The 18511-nt window shown below is 30.6% G+C and overlaps 1 protein-coding gene across 1 annotated transcript in view; it reads left to right on the top strand.

The window, feature by feature from the left end:
- The window catches only part of LOC130901965 (protein couch potato), an 885499-nt gene that overhangs the window by 243023 nt on the left and 623965 nt on the right, over nucleotides 1-18511 (top strand). The gene's annotated exons all lie outside the window — the stretch shown is intronic.

Below are 18511 nucleotides of genomic sequence, written 5' to 3'. Positions count from 1 at the left end.
TAGAAATACTTGGGAAAGCCTCACAGTTTGCCTAGTGACTTCAAAAGGTACAAGCCAAAGTCTTGATTGGCTTTTCAAAGGACATCGGTCTTAGCTAATTTCAAGTAGGGGACGAGAAACCTATGTCCTCAATGGTCTTAGAACACTCAAAATTCATATATGAACTATAATTTACGAACCTTTTAGAAGAGAAAAAGGACATCGAATGTCAATCGTAGAAGAGGGAGCAAGTAGACGGTGTTTGTTCAGTACGACTCCAAAAAAATCGAGTCAACAGTGCGTATCATCAAATTATTCAAGACCAAAACCTGCCTCGTGAGCTAGTTGTGAGTGAAAACCATTCTAATCTGCTCCTTAGACAGCCAGGAGATGGACAATAAAGAATTTGTTCCACATGTATAACCCAAAAAATGGTCAAAAGAATGCGCTCAAAATTATCTAACAACTGAGTGCTACATAACCATTTTGCAAACCTGCCACTACACGTCAAGGGTAATGCTGCTTGACGAAGTTTTTAGCAGCTAAAAAGATTTCCGGTATTACCACAGACACTCGATTAGGGAGACATATAGAACCGCGACTTATTTTTCTTCATCAAAATCAAAAACGTCGTGAAAGGAACGTATTTTGAATAGATCGAGCACATTCAAATAAATGTGTGAGGCAGGAGGCACACAGAGGCTATAGTCAAAGACTTCCGTAATTGCTACAACGCCTGCAGTTTCCAGAAAAGGAATTACTTTGAGTGGATATTGTTGTCACTGAATAATGATATCATAATAATTTTTCCTTCATCAGTCTCATCTTGATTGTAAGACCTCGTAACTAATTAACGATATATACTATGGTAGAGTTTACTAAAATAATATCTGCAACAGTAATTCTGAATTAAAAATAGTCAATTAATTATAATATATTATAACTTGATTGATGATCGTAATTGTAATTTTATTACAATTAAACCGTGTTGCAAAAGATTAGAGTGAACTTCTGGTAACTAAAAAAGCATACACTTAAATTTTGTCTGCGTAAATCACAGTTCCTATCAAATGTAACTGTCATTATCAGTAACATATCATAAAATAATTATTTTGAGCTCAATTGAATGAAATGCCTTTTCAGTTAACTGAAATTTAGAATGCTGCCATTATTGCCAAATTAGAAGATGGTTGTAGTGAAAGGCTTGATAATTATGGTATAATGAAAGTTTTCCGTAAATAATCACCTGATTACTCAATATCGGTGAGCATTGCAATAGAATTGCAAAAATCTGTCTCAATACTTGTATGGTATCTTAATGGACAGAATTGTAGCTCCCTGCAAAATGAAAATAATATAATAACTGGAAACTCGTTGATATTAAGAATTATAGCTTGAGACTAGTTCAAGCGGCAAACATTAAAAATTTTCTTGTGAGACTTCTATACTCCAAATTTGTTATTTCCATTTCTTGGAGGGTATTACTAGTCTAATCCATGCCTAATTTTTCAAACATCTCATTAGATAGAAGATAATGAAATATGAACATTTCGCCATATTATCGTTTTACACGGACATAATATGATGAAGAATTCAATTTCACTCCAATTTAAGTCGTTGAAATTAATTTCGGAAACAATTCGACGTGAATTTTCCCATCTCAGTAAAGTAAAGCTGAATTGGTACTTCTACCAGTGTTTACCGAGAATTACAATCTCGGACCAAATTAAGTTCTCTGCACTTTGTGTGTATAGAAAGATGGCAGAGAATAACACCGCTAGCGTAGTTCCCAGTTTATGCACTTTGATGTTGGGACTCGGTTCGAAAGAGGGAATTATGCATATATGTTGGTAATAGCTAATAACAATAACATATAATAACTAAGCTTATTATGGGGCTTACATAATTACGTAATGTACAATTTCAATCAAGAACACGTTCAAAACCGACAATATAGAAAGCAATCTATTTGAGTTATATGAGAGAATAAATATACATTAGGTTCATAAAGTATAGAGGTATAATGATGTAGACCAAATATAGTGTTAGGTTATTGAAATCTATAGATTTTCTGTATTGTTAATAATAATAGAAAGTATTTACACAATATATCAATAATTTCATTATAAAAAAGATCATGAAATATTCACCCGTATATATATAGGATAGAGAGGAGGATAGAGAAATCGTTGCCATTCTTCGACTTATAAAACTGTCTATATAGAAGTATTACATATATGGTCTTTCCTAGCTTTTACTAGCTGTCAGACTTTTGATAGATTTTGTCATAGAATAAGGCATCAGTTTATAATTTCCCATGAAAAAATAGTTAGAAAAATAATTAGAACTAGTTTATTGAGAAGAATTTATGTTTAATGCAACAACATATAAATACAAAGGGTAAAATATGTTAAATTTAGGATCATAGTCTATGAATCAATTAAAATCATAAATTTTGTGAATATTTAGAATATGGACAATTATGTAAATATATTGGTAAACTATTGTGAGAGAGGAAATCAAAAATACTTAAATTTATTCGAAACCTGTAAAATTTATGATTAGGTACTTCAATATTTGTGGTTTCTATGAAATATTAGATAGTTACAACTCAAAAAAAGATACAGACATATAAAATAGAAAGTAAAGTGGAGAAAGCTCTTTTGTCTCTTGAATCGATAAAAGTTATGAAGTAAGAAGATTGTCGATTGGTTCCTGATTTGTATCCATTGGTGTTGTTTGCTGGTAACAAGTGGAGAGTTTGTAGGTCTCGATATTATATGAGGAGTTGTTTGTGAACTGATGGTTGGTAAGTTTCATTCAATGGTACCAATAAAAGGAATAATTATACATGTATATATATATATATATATATATATATATATATATATATATATATATATATATAAATCTAGAATTAGACTGATTAATTATCAACATTGTTAAATTTGTATGTGATTTTTTTTATTGTTACTAGAATTATATGATTTAGTTATTTGTGAGAGATGTAACTTCATATTTAAATAACATCAACATTATATATAGGTTGTCTAAACAGTGTTTTCAATAATTATATAATAACTAAATTTATGTAGTTAAGACACATAAATTAGAACTGACAAAAATAAAATGAAGGCAACAAAACAAAAATAATTCAAACTATATTTTTGCAATGGAACTCTACATACTTTTTTTGCCGAATTACAAAAAAAATAATTCTATCAATAAGTAGTTGCCGATTATTAATATTCTCTTTATAAACTAGTTGCTTCCATAGGTTCTAAATATGGTAATCAACATGGTAAATTTTGAGATAGACAAATAAAAATACATATTTATTATTGGATATGGCTTTATCGTTTTTTAAAATATTCTCCAATGAAATCAATACAATTTTGCATGCGTTTAAACCAAATATTCTTCACATTCCGATTGAGTACTTCCAAAACATGTGATGAACGCATCAATCGCTCTTTTAGATGTGAAAAATGTAGACCCTTGAAAGAATGGGATGAAATCATTTGTTGCCAAAATGAGTATTATACAGCGGATGACCCATCAATTCGATGTATTGACTGTTCAAATACGTTTTTGTTTGAACTGATGTGTGAAAGCACGCATTCTCGTGGTGGAGAATAATTCGATCTCTGCGATTGCTTTCCCTGATGTTTTTGAGAACTTTTCGCAAATAAATGCTGGTGTACAATTCAAAATTGACCGATTTCCTTTGGAACGGTTTCGATATGTCCACTTATTCCGAAAATCATGTGATCCTTTACTTCGAGGTGCTTCATATGACAACCAAATTTTTTTGAATTTGGCTCGTCTTGGAAGACCCATAAAGCCGATTGTTGTTAGTTTCGAGTTCATATACATGAGACCATGATTGCCTGTCGCAATTCTTTAGACATCTTTTAAAGCATCGCGATTAAAATTTTCCAGAATTTCCTTGGTCCATTCGACTCGAGTTTTTTAAGCGATTGTCGAATTAAGCGAAATTCAACGCGAACACATATTTTTGACAACCAAATGTTCATACAATATTGGATGTATGCGAGTGAAACTAATACTCAAGAACGCCTCAATTTCACAGTGTGTCACATGTGGCACAACAACTGATTTTGGACGAAATCCACGAAATTCATCAGATAGTGAAGTGTGACCACGGCCATTAAAATTTATTGTCAATTTCACAAATCAATCTGTAAATTTATAAAGGAGAAGAGTTGAAACTTTTTAGTAGCCTCATTTGACACTTTTTAGTAGCCTCATGATAGTCTCCATGATGGGACCTACATATGGTAAAAGTGTGCTCCTCAATACTCACATTGTATATGTGGGCTAACATCGTTGTAGTGTAAAATCATGTTCATTTTATTAACAAGCTTTGAGCTTTTCCTTTGTAGCACATTTTAAGGTTTTCTGATTTTTAGTCTTCTGTGTTAAGATTTCTTCTTGTCTCATATGCCTTTTATCTAGTTTTTTGGATCATCCTGAAGCTCATGACTATATCTACCTTCTTGTTGGTCTAATTAAATAGCGTCGTTTCCACGGTGTACCATCCTTAGCGCCATTTTTACTGTTTCTTTAGCCATATTGTCCACAAAGATATTTCATTCTCTTCATCGACTACGTTTCAATATGATGATATCTTCAACGTCACTAGCGTGCTTTATACGTTTTTTATGTCTCTAAAACTGTATTTTGAGATAATTCTGCCGTTAAAAATTTGTATTTTCTGACCTAGCTGTTATTACCTATGAATCATAAGATTTGTTCATGGTGTTTGTTTATAATTATGGAGAGTTACTGTGAGTAGTTTTAGACTTTTTGTAGCTCTCCCAACTCCGTATTTTCTCGGGGTAACAAAATTCAAATGTTTTGGCTGAAATGATATTTGGTTCACTGTTGGTGAATGTCAATTAGAAATTGGCGTGTGCTTTCTTTTCATATCAAACTATTCTTATGTACAGTACTTTCATAATATTATTTTATTCTACTTGAAAACAATTACTATTATTTATCGCTATTCCTCATAATATTTATGCGGATCACCATAAAATGATTAATTCATTACCATTTTGAAAGCACATTTTTTATATTGAAAATTATAATATCGGTTCGTGACCGATAACTCATTTTCGTGAGTAAAGAAATAGAAAAATATGTTGCGTATTAATATAATCTACCAATAAAGATTTTTCTAGACGGGTAGTTGGAACACATTGTGCCGTGTTACACGCAAAATGGATAGCGTGTCTAGATACTATTTAGTTTGTGAATAGAAATTTTTATAAAATCATAAATGGGTGACTATATAGGATTATTTATCATATTTTACTGTTTCATAAAACTATTAAAATCTTTGAAATATACAAGGGGAGTCATGAGGAATTTTACATACTTTCTCAATAAGTATAGCCCCTCAGGAAGGATATCATTAAGCCACTAAAAAATTATTATTATTAGTATTAAACATTGCACTCTGCATAATATTAATTTGATTTCCATACTGCACAAATAAGCAAAGAAAACGCACTTTTATTCAATTTTAAGTGAACGTTCAAATCTCATCAAAACTAGAACAACCATAATAAAGTATCACATAAGTTTTATTCGAAGCATTCCATAAATTTCGATATAATTAAGTGAAAGTAGTACCTACAACATAATCTAATATATGCGTCCAAACTCAACTATATTTTCATAATCACTTTTTATCATCTCTTAGAACAGATTCAATTGTTTCCCAATTTTGAATTTTTAGACATTATTTTCGAAAACTAATAAATGAAATGTATGCATTAATGTGTGATGATTGTTAAATAAAAATTTTATGTCAAATAGTAATATATTTTACCAACTGTAACAAATAAAAATCATCAGCAAGTGCAAGAAGTTTCAAAATCCAAATTGGCGTTAACCGTTTGACGCTTCTTGATACTTTATAACCATTGTCATCATTTGCTTTATCAATAGTTATTTATGTGTATAAGAATAGATATTTCTTTTATGTGTATCTACGTTACGTACTATTGTGTTAGCTTTGGTAGAGCTTTTGTTACTGTCGTTCAAAATGCCATATCAGTTTTCGACTACAGAATATGCCGACATAAATTTTGTTAATGTGTTCTGTAGTGGTAATTGCTGCTAGACAATGGCACTTTTCTTAGTGGAAAAATAGAATGATGAAGCGCGGGAAGATGGCATTATTGACGTTCTTACTATTAACTCTTTAATAGATACTGGATAAGTAATTCGAGAGCTTAATTTTACTCAATTATAAACGAGTAGAGTCAGTGACTACACCCTGGAAATGAAATCCATAGGTTGGAATTTTGTAGATGGATTGACAATCATCGACCAACTCTGTACAGGACACTATTTACAAATGAAGCCCAATTTACAAGAGCCGGATTAAATAATTCCCGTAATTCACATATGTAGGCAGAAAAAATTCCCATTTGTGAATTTGTGTTATGAATGATGGTATTTTGAAACAAAAGGTCTATTTCAACAAAATATTTTGTCGAATTTGTTTGCTAACACGAACTTTGTTATCAAAGGGATGTATTTTCACTAAGATATGTCATCTGACTTTTTATGAGTACTAACAATGAGATAAAATCTAAAGCAAAAAAGGGAGTGATTAAGATATCAATTTATTCAATTAAAACATCTGGAAAACCGCATTATGTCACAAAAAGTAAACGTCATCGCCTCACACAAATTCATTTTAAGCTAAATAACCGGGGTTTCAAGAAAACATTAAAATTTTTCTTCGTTATCCCCAGATAAATCAATAACCATCGTATAGTGCGAAAAATGGTACATCGAATTATCGTATGGTACATATGCTTAAATCGAAGTCGTGTTATTGAATTTAATAAAATGTGTGCAACGTATGCATAGGTGAATGAAATATATGGCCAATTTCTAATATTCAATATATATTTTTTTTGGAATTGATCATTACATTGTGTTATTATAACTAATTATTATTATAACTATTGTCAATATAATTCAAGGCTACTTTCTATAATATTGAATTGATCTTGAATTTATATTCAAACGTTTACCAGTCAATTTCCACGTGTTCCACTGCACGATTTTTACAACCACTTTTACATTAAGTGCGTGATATAGTAGCTGAAAGAAAATACGTTATAATATTATACAGGGTGTTCCGGGATTTGATGCAAAAAATTAGGAGTGAGTAATTGACATGATATGAGAACTAAGTTTCTCATAAGATTCCTCGTTTCTGAGTTATATGCCATCAAAGCTGCGAAATCAGAAATTATATTTAAGCATATTTTCTATATTATACATTCGGAGAGATGATCTGTAGAATCTGATAGAAAAAAGAAATTTTTCAATCGATTTTTTAACAAGAAAGTACTATTTGTTAAACTCAATATAATTCATGGTTTAGGAGATATGTAGATTTTTTATCGTTGTACTTGCCTTGGAAACCGTTCGCTATAAAGAGACATTCTAAAGAAAATTATCATAAATTGTAATTATTTATTGAAAATACTTGTTGAAACAATTTTACATTTCTTGGAGAAATAATGAATAAATAAATAAGCATTTGGACTACATACATAAAAGCTATTTGCAACACCGGTGAACATAAGAAGCGAAAGTAGGCTAACCAACTAAATTTTTCTACATTTCAATTTTTTCCTCATGTAAGTAACACGATGTTCGACAGAAATGTTCGATAGCGTTTCCTTGGCATGTACAACGATCTAAGTTGAACAAATAGTACCTATTGCTAAAGAATCGATTGAAAATTCATTTTTGCAATTTTTAGATTGTACAGGTTCTCCCTTTAATCTTACGGATTGTTAACCATTGAGCATAAGCCGCCCATTGCCTTCGGATAGTAGTGTAGACTTATTTATTCTGTCAAACACACTGCATGGACATAAGCAATAATCCATTAAAATGCATAATGTTCAAGTTCTGGAACACCATGTATAATTATCAATTTCTTACACTAGACTGCAAGTGAAAATATGTCAAAACCTTTCATATAATTAATTTTAAAATAAGTTTTTCCCCTTTCTAGAGAAAGGAGATATTTGAATTACAAATTGCCAAACAAATTTGTTTTCATCGAAATTACTTGAATCGGTAAATTGAAAACGTTACTTTGATTTCATAAAATTATTTTTAGTATTTTCACCTCATACCAAGTTCCCTTTTCAACTTTTATGAAATTTTAAGAAAAATTGCGCATTACGAATCAATTTTCTTGAACGATAATTTTGTCGTGAAGATATGAAAGGCTTTAGATTTTTTTTCAGTTTACAGTTTAACATGAAATTGAACATTAATACACATTTTCGCGAACGAAAACCAAAATTTCGCAAAAGCGGTTATGCTGAAGTCTAAAAGAAATTGAACTCCATAATGAACAAACAGGAGAATTTTATATATCAAAAGAAGAATATATGATCAAGAATAAGCACTTTTTTAAGTAACTCTAGATTTATTGATGTAATTATATTTGAATGGGGACCATACATTTCAATATTTTGATTACAGCGATTCAATGAACTTATATCCTAATACTAAGTTCTTAATAATTTTTGGAAGAAAGATAAAATTTGACGTTTCGAAACGTTTTCCAGCGCAATCCCTCATACTTATTTGGAAACTTTGAATTTTCTTGTTTTATATTATTAAAACAAAACTACTGGAAGTAATACCTATAATAGAATTGATAATTGTAAGGGCACATCTAGGAAATTTTACAATACTAAGATGATGGATTTACTGTTATTAGAATATCGATCTTTTATACAACTATTATATTAGATCACTGATCACTTTTTTTCATGTTATTCACAGGTTCCGAACATAATATGAAATACCTTCCCAAATAGAATCTGAGTAAAGCACACTAGGAAAAAAATCTTTTGTAGAAACGATATGTCACCAGTTTAGAGGACAAAAAGTAGTTTTTTGGCAAATATAGCTTAAATCACTTCCCAACACGATTTTTCTTTGGTTTGAAATTGGCTTCTGTTTCAGCGATAACTTCTTCATATGATTGATATTAATTTCCTTGGTACATTTTCATACATATATGGTATAATGATAACAGTCATTATTTTTTTGTAGCCAGATCTGGATGCGGAAGCAACTTGTATTGAATTTAATCTTAATTTTCATCGACAAACCTTATCTTGTTAAGAGATATATTTTTGTCTTTGGAATGAAATATTTTTTATCATAACCAACTTTAATCAGTGCAATGCTGTTCATTTCTCATTATTTTTTTTAGTAATTAGAAGATAATGTGCCATATATTTGACAAAATATAAAGATCCAAACTCTGCTTACCCATTGTTGTGGTTTTGTTAATTTCAGCCTTCGTCGAGTCCATTCATTTAGATAACTGCTGTTTTAATTCATTCATGACGAAGTGCATTTGGGTGATAGTTAACATATTCCAAATCTTTCCATTTTTACTAAATACCTCCATGTAGTGCGTTCAATCGTTAATTTGTTGTTGATTTTGTTAAATTGCGAGTAAACATTGCATCCATTTGGAAATCAGCTTCTTTTCTCAAATACCTATATCAAAAACTTTCTTATGAGATCTTTATTATGATTACTATCTCTAATTAACTAACTTAATAACTTGATTACCACCTTTTTCTTTGTTTTCTGGCGTAATCGTTTTTGTTAATGCTTCTGCACATAGAAAACACCTCAACGGTATTTTTCTTGTGTAGGAAACAAATTTTATTCAACATAAGGAATTATTGTTTTCTAGTATCTGGATAGCTACGTTTTGGTTTAGAATACGAGGGTTGCTACTCAAGTTTTGAGATAGGGCAAGATTGATGTAAATATGTCAAATCTAAAATTCACATCATAAAGTTTGATATTTTTAATGGTGAACATTCTCGGAACGTGTTGTCAAACGAGTGCAATTCGAGTTGTTTACAAATACTTGAAACATTTGTCTAGGTCAAAAAATGGGATTAACTCGCGAACATTGTCGATTAAACCAACAGCAATGTGCCAATCAACTCGCTTCGACTTTTGATGATGAATCACTATCTCGAGTGGTTTAATATAACAAGATGGTTATGTGATACTCCGTGAGATTTGGGCATACTTGAGCATTAGTTCTACTATATTGTATGAACATTTGACCGCCAAAAAGATTTGTTAGCGTTGGATACCACATAATTGTACAATAAAAGTTTGTAAGAACGTTTTTCTACACTTAATCACATGTTTGGAAGGTACGGAATAGTGAAAGTGAAGAGTTAGTTATATTAAAGAACGACACAAACAAACAAACAAAAAGAGAAGAGGCAACCCAAGAGTAAATGAAATACTGAAAAAATAAACAACCCGAAAAAGCGAGGACTGAAATGGAGACGCCAAGCAAATAAAATAACCAAATAGAGCATATAATCTCCATTATTTTAATAACCCAAATCATGAAGAATCCAACAAACAAATTTTTCTTTCAGATAGTGATAATCAAGTTGCAGTCCAAAAGTTGTTTCTGATGGTTTTAAAAATACCAATGAATTTAAATTCATTTTAAATTATTCTAACCAGTTAGCGGATAAAGTAACTTATCAGCAAAACTACGTGGATAATAAGTTCAAAAAATTACAGATAACTATGTTAACGATATGTGATACGAATTTCACAATTGTCCAATTACCATGACAGAAGCCCCAAATTTGAGATTTGTTATTAAAATTTTACGCTTATCATTAGAATATACTACCAAACTGCATATTGAAGTAGTTATTCTCTAGATAATGTGGTAATAGTATTATAAAATAGTTCACTTTGGTATTCACAAAAAAGGGAACATCATAATATGAAATTTAGAACACGGACAAGATTAATAAGAACAATGGAGGGATTAAGTGGGACCAATGGATGAGGAAATTCGATAATTGAGTGTGTAAAAAGAATAAAATAGGACTCTCAGTTGAAAGTTGATAAATGTGAAAATCAGTAATAGTTTCTGATAATACCAAATCCGTCGATGATTATCAAAAGTATTGAGGTGATTATAAAATATATAAAAAATACATTCAGTAGAGGCCGCTGATTGTAAAATGGAGAAACAGTGGAAAATTGGATTACATTTTTCAATTGATTTTTAATAATATTAATTTTTTTGCCATCAACTTCTACAATTCCTTAATTAATTAGAATTTTCATTACCCAAGCATCTATTTTTTCTGTTTTGTACAACAGATTATTTTTTCAATATATAATTATTATTATTATCTTGATAAATAGTCGTGATTTTCATTTCTTTTTATAGAAAATCAGTTTAAAAGAATCAGGTAAAAATGGACGAAATAGGTTGAAACATCATTTTTTCTAAATAATTGGCTTGAAGGAGATAGTTATTATCTTACATACATCTTATCATCAACATAAAATCATTTTCAAATTCGGAAAATCATATTATATTATTTTCCTCTGAAACTGTAACTTAGAATTAAACCAAGTGTTCTATACTTCATTGAAAAAAAGTGAGATCTTCATAGCTTTTGTCTTCTAATTATTGAATATGAACGTTTTGAGTTCGTAGTATTAATGAACCCATTTAATTCAAATGTTTTCCAGTTTTTCTCCAGGTATCTCATTCGCTACCACTTCAAATATTAATTATTATGTCTAATCTGTCACTACCTCCATATTAGGTAGTTCCATTTCTCTTCGTCCCATAGTTTTCCAATAAAATTGACAATAATATTTCCACAATAAGATAAAAATAGATCTCCAGATCACAAATCCTTTAAAATATCGACTTGTAAATAAAGTGGAAGTTCACATTAAAATCGAACAGGAAACGTTCCATAATATGAATCATCTCCATGATATCTATGTTTCGAAAGCGAGAAATCACAGTACTAGCGCAATGTTTTCAAAAAAATCACAATCAAAAATATTGTTGATAATTCTCATTTCCTCGTTTTTCATATTACTACATAGATCAAATTGAAAGTGTTTTTTTTTCATATTTGTGCATTTGAAATAAAATAAAGGGCTTCGTATTCCGTATTCATCAGATCTGGCCACCAGCGAATTTTTCCTGTTTAAAGTTTCGCTTATAGAAGATTATCCTCAGACGAGACTTTAACGCATATGTAAATGCATATTTTGAAAAGAAATATTTGGGATAAAGAGGAAGCTATGTTGAAAAATGAAAAATCATTATCTGAAAAATATTTTGTTGCTTTATTAGGTCGCAAACTTTTCTGGCTCGTACTTCCAAATTAAATAATCTTCACTTTTCATCGTAACTGCTTCGATGAATGAATATAATTGTTGTCATTTCTCTAGTCTTTGGAAATAGCAAGCAACTAGAATCAATGTATTGTAATAAATAACTAGATATATGGGATCACTTTTTAATTAGATTAGCTGTTTATTCTGGTCTTACTGAATAATATAACGCACACCCTAATGTAATTGTAAACAATACGTAAGCAGTATAAAATCAGCATTTTTGTCAAATGACTTGCACAATGATTATTACGATTATAGAAAAAGTGAATGGTATTTTTATACTAAAAATAATACATGTATTATACATTTCGATATAGATAAACTATTTTAAAAACACAATGAATTAAGTAATTCTAGTGATAATAAAATATATTTTTTCCACGTTTTATTCTAATTTTTTTTAATTTGGATTAACATCGTCCAGACTTTTTTAATTGTAACTCTTGAATAGTCTTTTGAAAATATCAATACAATGTTGTACGAATTCGTTTAATAGCCTAAATTCTTCATTCAAATATTTGAAAACTACTTGTATTTTGATTTTATGTTGAATATTCGTTTATATTTCGATGTATACCAACAATAAACTGAGTTCCACATAAAAAGTTAAGTGAACATCTGGTATTGAAAGTTCCCTAATAAACTAATAACAACCTGTCATTTATTCACCTGGTTTGCTGCACTCTGTTCTTGATCAGCTTCTGGAATGGATGACAGCAAAATCAATTATTTGTTTCCAGTATATCATTTTCGTGTCAAATTAAACGCAAACTACATTTTAAATATAACTTTTCGTAGTTTTTATAATAAACATAAAGTAATAATATATTGAGTCCTCATTTTTCCCTGATTTCGCTATTGAACTCAATATATAAGTTGGAAAGACTTAGATTATATGAGGTATTTAAAGAAATATATGTGGTGAAATCCACTAAGCGTTCCCCATAGCGACTACGATCGTTGTGGTCGCGGTGAAAATGTCACTCATGACGGCATAACTAACCTTCACGACACCCTTTGTCAAGAGGTGGGTCGCAATGAGCTTTGGAAGAATTAGTGTAATTTTCAAAACTTAAGCAAGACAGATTGCAACCATGAGAATCAATCTCATTATTTGATTTGATTTCACTTTACACTGAAAAATTCAACAACTTACAAATTATAAGATAACATTTTCGAAGCTTTCGGTTTATTTTTTCTGTTGTGTCATTTGTTAATATATTTATCTCGACACTGAAAACGCCTAGTACGCCTTTCCACTTGAGTTTACGATTATAATGCTCTGGACTAAGTGGAACGGGAAAGATCGTGGTCATGAACGTGATTGTCATGAGTGGTTAGTGAAATACACCCATAAACAACCTTTGTCCTACAACGCGGTGTACAAATGTACCATTTTTAGAATATTTTTGTGAATTTTAAATTTTCTGTATTGCCGATTTGATTTTTTGCCAATTAGGAACTTTTTAAGGTATTTTTCAGTCATTTACTGAATTTTATCTGTCTGGTGGCGTGATTGGCTGATGCTTTTACCCTGTTTTTTATGTTTGTTTTACGAATACGCTATAGCAACAAATGATATAAAAGTACAAAATCCTAAAAACTGACTGATGACGAGTAAGAAACAGTTAAATCTTGTTATAGACTTGAGAGTGAAGATAGTAATTGTAGAAGTGATAAACTACGAGAACGGCATTATTACGACGGATCGTTTGAAAACATACAGTACTGGGAGGTACACACCTGTTGCAAATTTGGACAGAGATAATTTGAATGACCAGTCCAAAGCTGATATAATATAAAATAAACTACGTTTTCGAAAACTCGTCATAGAAATAAGAATATTATTATAACTAAACCTGGACTAAATTAGTATAGCTGCAACATATCCTTACGGCTTAATGCCTTTCTTCTGTTTGACTAACGAAATGCTAGGATGTTACAGATTCCTGTCGGTTTTAGAAAAAAAAATGTATTCAGTTTTTTCATATATTAGAGCATAAGCTTCTTTTTATTATGTTCCAATGTGTTCCAACCACTTACCCAAAGAACTCAACACAAACATTCAACTGAATTTCCAGTTGTTGGAGTTGAGTGTTTTTGGTGCATCAGTTGAGTCATTTTGGTGTGATTGAATTCCCAACCTGCGAGTTGAAAAGATCAGAGAAACTTACCAGCAAATATAGCGAATACTATCACCACAAATTTGACTAAATTTACTTTGATCTATACAGTTTTAGAGTATGGATAGATGGAGGACGATGTAGCAACGAAACTGACTAAAAAAATAGACTTCGAATCAATTGACCACCCACCACTATCACCAGATCTGGTCTCAATAAACTTTTTCCCAATTTCCTAACTTTTTACTTTAGTCTTAAAGTAGAGAAATATAAATAGAAACTTAATAGGAGTTTATTGAGAAATAAAGAATGATATACAAAGAAATGTTTTGTTCTTGTTAGTTTGTAAAATTTTCAGACAACCCTCATACACCTCATTATTACTTGATTTCGTTGTAGATTCACAAGCCAAATTAAGATTCAATACGTATTGTAATAGTCACTAGTTTTTGAAAGCTATCTGGTTACTCTGTATAAATTTCAACAGGCGCTATTTTCTGTTGGGTGATTTCTATTACAAGACTACCGATATTGGATGATGTAGGTGACAAATGTTAATTATTATACGCACCTCTTACTATGGGATATTGCTAATACCTACGCCAATATTTCTTTATCAAACTTGATTTCATAGAGTTTAGATCAATTATCGAGCTGTCCTGCATCGTGTCATCATTGGCTTAATTCCGGTTTCAATTGCGGTTCAATTTTCTAATTGAGTAGCTCTAGACAATTATATAGGAAGAAAGAGATTGATAGAAGAAAAGGAGGAGAGAGAATATATTTATGGAAATTATTATTTTTTGTAGAAGCAGGTATATTACGATGGTATGCAGTACAGTTCAATGACTCTTAAATATAGTAAAATACTATCATTGGATTCTTGTCTCTATTAAATAATTGGGTAGTTGAAATCATTTTCATATTGCCATTTATTAAAATCAATAATTCTCACATATTGTTGTTTTATGTGAAAGAGAATTTAAAAAGCCGAAGAAAAGTTATGTTATTATTACCCCAACAGTGCTTAGTACCACAGAATTATTTGTAGATAGTGGTCTACTGTAAAATATGGTTATAGGAATACGGATCATACTAATCGTCTGGTATCGTTATTTACTGTAACTATTCTTGAAATGGTTGATAAAATTCATGTCCTTGTACTTGTAAGGAAACTAATGACGAAAATTCCAACCGAACGAGTAAGACATATTTTGCATGAAATATTACACATGGGAAAACTATCTGCAAAGTGTATACCATTTTACAATTTTACCACAGAAGTGAGCAAACTGCCAAAACAATGGAATTCATCCGAGGAATTAGCGGTCAATGTCAATGGTCAAAAGAATACAATTTATTTTCAAAATATATGAGAGTAATAAGAGCGTAGAATCATATGGGTGTACTTTTATTATCTTTTTTACCGGACGAATATTTCAAATATCTGTTTTGGAAAAGATATAATAGTATCCAAGTGGGTGAATTACCCAATTTATTTATGCACTGACATTAAATGCACTAAACTGATCATATTCACTAGATTAGCCCAGTAACACTCAACTATGCACTAACTTATTACTAAACCCGTATATTTGATTCCAAGGTTTGGTTTACATTTTGCTATTCCGATCTGTTCACTATAATTTACAATTACTTACGAACTACGGCTGTTAGCTCGTTGTATATTATCATATCCAGAATGTTCGAAATTTCGAATTTGCCGTTGTCCGCCGAAATTAAATAAAAGTTCACAAAGTGGTTTTGAGGGATTGCAAATTGAACGTGATATACTGTCTGCTAATCTGCTAATGAAAAAACAATGCATCAATGATTCCAAGCCTTTTGTGGAACTATTTATAGAAAACAGGAATTTTCGAGATATATGACGATAGATGAAAAATAGTTCCCTCACTGCTCTGCTGAATCAAAGGGATCGTCGTCTAAGTGGATATCAGCCGAAGAAAATCGAAAACATATATATATATATATATATATATATATATATATATATATATATATATATATATATATATATAAATTGTAGTCTTTGCCAGCTATATTATGAGTGGTTTCTTATTGGGAACGTGGCAATGAAACACCAAAGTGGACTAATTCTAAATATATTTTCCAAGCTTTCGAATACTTATGTTTTCATCGTCTGGGAAATAATTAATTGAAATTTTTGTTGGTTTTGGATAGAATGCAAGCGGAACAAGGTTATGGTATCGTATTTCAGGACGTGTATGGTGTTCTTATAGCTTTCATCAATTTTCTTGACTTTGTGAAATTACATAACGCTATTTGATCGAATAGAAATGCATGCACCATCATTAAATGTAATTAGCTCATTAAGATAATTTATCGATGAAAAATTGCTTGCTCTTTGCAGTTATCAAAAATAAATAAATTAGGATATGATGCAGAAGTTGAAGTCTAAGCAGAGACAAATCGTTTTAGAGGAAAGATATTGAAAAGTTGAGGATGGTATTTATTACACAATTCTCGAAAAAAATGCTCAGTTTATGACTTATTAAGTGATGATTATAAATTTACTCATCGGGGGTTCAAGATTCACTTGTTCACGACTTTATATTCGAGGGTTGCTACTGAAGTTTCAAGGAAAAAAAATAAAAACAAATATTTATAATTGGATGTTGCATTTATTTTGTTGTAAATTGTCAAAACATTTTTTCCATTCCGATTGAAGTACCTCCAAAACACTGATTTGAACGTATGAACCGCTTCTTCAGCTATAGAAAAATATTTACTGTCCAATCTATTCTTAATCTGCGGTAATAAGAAGAAATTAATGGAAGCCAAATAGGGCTGTACAGCGAATGATCCATCAATGTTCCTACTACTCAAAACGTTTCTATTTGAACTAATGTGCTAGAGCTCACATTATCGTGGTGGAGAATCTGTGATTAGCTTCCCTGATTTTTTCAAATTCTTTTGACAAATAAATGCTGGTGTACTATTCAGAATTTTCCGGTCTAAATTACTCTAATGCAACATGTTCAGTTATTCCGAAAAAACAGGCGTTCATTTGCTTCTAAGTGCTTTGTGTGCGAACAACTTGATTTATATCTTAAACACCGTGATTGAACTGAACAATTCAAATAGCACTCGTATGACAACTTGTTACCCTTGTGAAGTCAAAATTTATTATGGTATTGTCAGATTTGACATATTCACATCAATGTTAACATATCTCAAAACATAAGTAGCCACCCTCGTATAATAATATATCAAAGAAAAAACTAAGACTTGTGAATGAATGAAATTATTTCATATATTGTCGGTTTGTACGTATATAAATTCTTATTTTTTTTTTAGGCATACGACTTCCTTTATCATAGTGGAATACAATCCGTATACCTCAGTAACGAAGAAATATTAAAAATAGAAATCTAAAATTGACAGCTAGATGTTTGGAATTCTCACATTGCATTCCAATCATCTAATTTGTGATATTCATTAAAACATATTTCTTAGTCATGTGAAGAGGAGCATTTAACACCAATTATATTTAATGAATTTCACACTTTAACGCAAAAATTCCATTTGACAAATTGAGTAGGTGCTAGCTACGGTAATAGTTCAAATGGTACGTTAGTATTTATTCGCTACGCTTGTTCATAATTTAAACTACCAAGCATTCAATTATTAGCGCAAGCGAATCCTCAAATATCTAAATGATACGAAGGGAGTCATTAAATAATGGAGGTAGTGAATTGGAAGTGCTTATTAGTGTCTCGAATATATGTGGAATTAATGTTCACGGATTATAATATCGTTTGAGTGGGTTATAACTATTATTTATTAAGAACACCTTGAAGCGTGGAAATTTGTGATTAGACTCAATATACGTTTTTAATCCAGACAACTATTTTATGCATATTCAACTAGTTTAAGACTCTATTAAATCATGTTTCACAATATGATAAAATAATTATGATTGTGTAGGTCTAACAATTAGGTAATAAATAATAAATTTGTGTCGCGCTTGTGGCGCACTTAGAACAATGAAACCGCATGATGAAATAACCTTACTCTATTCATACAAATTTTTGCAATTACTCTAGCTTTCTGTTCTTGAGTTTACTTTC

Source organism: Diorhabda carinulata, chromosome X, assembly GCF_026250575.1.
Source record: "Diorhabda carinulata isolate Delta chromosome X, icDioCari1.1, whole genome shotgun sequence".
Classification (NCBI taxonomy): domain Eukaryota; kingdom Metazoa; phylum Arthropoda; class Insecta; order Coleoptera; family Chrysomelidae; genus Diorhabda; species Diorhabda carinulata.
The sequence above is the reverse complement of the archived record's forward strand: the minus strand, read 5'-3'. Positions and strand labels throughout refer to the sequence as shown.